This window comes from Musca domestica, unplaced genomic scaffold (assembly GCF_030504385.1).
Source record: "Musca domestica strain aabys unplaced genomic scaffold, Musca_domestica.polishedcontigs.V.1.1 44, whole genome shotgun sequence".
Taxonomy (NCBI): domain Eukaryota; kingdom Metazoa; phylum Arthropoda; class Insecta; order Diptera; family Muscidae; genus Musca; species Musca domestica.
In genome coordinates, this window is record NW_026712334.1 from 1,622,501 (window position 1) to 1,624,688 (window position 2,188).

The window sequence follows — 2,188 nt, forward strand, 5'->3', positions numbered from 1 at the left end:
AGGAATATAAAATCGAATGAAACATATACAGGCTGAGATAAAAAAAAAAACTGCAATAAAATCAAACGCCATAATTATCAAAATGTCGGAAATAGCATCAAATTTTAGAATAAGTTTAGATTTGTTCGTATTGGTCACCTTTGACACGAATTATGGCCAATGAAAATATAAAAATAATCCAATGGTCATCCAAAATGTTTAAATTCTTCCCTGTCCTTAACTCTCTTCTCATACTAAATTGATGTCGATTAGTTTCAAATGTGTAATCAGGAAAAATGTTCTGTTTTTGGTTCATTTGAACCCTTAAATATTTTGCGAAAATACCCAAATGCAAGACGCCCTCTGTATCTCCAAATTTAGACTCATCTATATGATTTCCTTGTCTACGATATGTATGTATTTTGGATTTCGCCTGTAAGTTATTTTCAGCGTTTCGGTAGAATGGAAATGTTTCACACAAAACTATTGGTCCATTCTACCCGCTGTCCTGAACGCTAACTTCATGCGAGATTCCGTGTCCTTTGGTTTCTATTTGTGACCTTTATAACGGCTGCAACATCAGGAACATTTTTAAGTGTTGGTCCATTTTAACCCCTAAATATATTGCGGACATCTTCAAAAACAATAGGCCTAGCCCTTCTGAGCCCAACCCTACCCTAGGGAAAATTTTCGTAAGGATCGGACGATAATTGTTGTAAGGAGAAAAATATTACAAAATATACAGATTATATACTCAAAATATAGAACATCAATGAAATGCAAGGATTCGGCAAAATAATGTTGGCCGAGGTCAATGTTTAACAACTAAATAAAATTGTAACAAGATTAAAACATAAAAAAAAAACATTTTTTGCAAACTAAACTAAATTAAATGATACTTGTACAATAATTTATTGCATACTGGTTTTGCCAACAATACAACCAAAATAAAATGTAAATTGTTTGACAATAAAAGTACGAAACAACACCAGCCAAACAATGACCGATTGTGTTTGAAGCACACCAGTAAAATCTACAGAACCCGGCTAGTTGGATGGCTGTCGCGCGAGCTGGCCTATTCGGTGTCTGTGTGGACTGTCTGTAATGTCCCTTAACTTCGACATCGTAAATGCATATTTTCACTTTGTAAATTTACGATCGGTTTGAACGCGTTTTTCACTGATGGCTTGACAGTCAGTCGCAAAAGAGGTCAAACAGCCGTAAATCCGGTATTGTAATTAAACAGCAAAAACGATAGCAAAAAAAATGGAATATTAAAATGGCAAATGAAAACCCAAAATGAGGCACAACACAACAAGCTACTATCAACGCACAGATTTTTGTCATGAAATGTTGGAATTTATTTACCCATCGCATACATTTAGAAAATGGTTTAATTATAAAACCGCAAAGTATTTAAGCTGAAATGAGAACATAATGTAATGTGGGAGAGAACTAAGATAAAAGATAACTGAGAGGAGATATATTTTGTGGGATAATGTATTTTCCAAATGTTTGTTTCTTGGGTAATGAAGAACAGTTATCCAGAAATTTTTTGGGAGAAATATAATTGTACACAATTATTAAAATGTGTTTTAGTTTAGCAGGTCATTGTTAGATTTTAAACAAATAATTAAACAACCGTTTTGTTTTTCAGCCATAATCGCTTCTTAAGTAGCAATAAAATGGATGAAGCTAGTTCAGTTAAAAGTGCTGGCATCGTTATGATAGGTTTTAAACAAGTTTTCATATATGGAAATATGTACTGTAGCTATTATAGGACATACTTGTAATCCGCACCATATTTCTTAAGATTTCTAAATCTTAAAGTTTTTAAAAATTGAATTAGCCGAGTTCTTGCTTAATGTATTCTTGTCATACCCATTCCTATAAACAGTATATATATTTTGATACGGCTAAAATGTGTATCATCGATATAGCGGTTCTAGACCCTGATAATGTGTATCTTTTACACCAAAAGGTCTTCAAAATCTTTTATTTTGAAATTTACCGAGGAGGGTATTAGTAAAACAATTGCACAATGGGCCCTCACCTAACTTTTCTTTCCAAAACTATTTCAACGTCCCCATATGTAAAGTCTTAAAATCAGCAGAGTCCTTGAAACCGAATTTCAGAATTCCATGTCTCTTCCAACACCCAATGACACATTTTGTGTTATTTTATCTTTATAGTACGCATTTTCAAAACC